This window comes from Mustela putorius, unplaced genomic scaffold (assembly GCF_011764305.1).
Source record: "Mustela putorius furo isolate JIRA1106 unplaced genomic scaffold, ASM1176430v1.1 tig00003962_pilon_pilon_pilon, whole genome shotgun sequence".
NCBI classification, from domain to species: domain Eukaryota; kingdom Metazoa; phylum Chordata; class Mammalia; order Carnivora; family Mustelidae; genus Mustela; species Mustela putorius.
Window position 1 is genome coordinate 2,322,750 of NW_025422106.1, and position 518 is coordinate 2,323,267.

Consider the following 518-nt stretch of genomic DNA (forward strand, 5'->3'; position numbering starts at 1 on the left):
AACCAGACGAGAGAAACAGGAGAAGCAGAGGCTACTGGGAAGATCCTTAAGGGAGAACGAGCCAGCTTTTGAAGGTTGAACTGGCTGTAACCGTTCAAAAATAAACAATAAAGCTTGGGTTGTAGCAACGAGTAAGGACCAACAGTCAGTCAAGGGCGGGACACTGACGTTCTTCTAGCTTCTGGACATCCAACACCTGCTGCACCATTCCTTTCACAGAAGGCCCCAGAAGGAATCTAGAGCTTCCTAAGGGCAGAAACTGCAGTTCTGCCTCCCACCCTTCCTCTGGCGCTCTTGCCCATCCTTGGGGACGGGTGCTCTAATGAATGAGATGGGGGCAACTACCTGCAAAAGAGAAGGCCAAGGAGGGTTTCAGGAAGCAGGAACAGCAGGGAAGAAACAAGAGGGAAGGCGCTGACGAGGGAGACAGGGAAGGAGAAGTGAAATGGAGGTGGAGGAAGCTGGGTCTGGCAGAGATGGGAAGTCTGCAAGAAAGTATTAAAAGGATGCAGTCATTT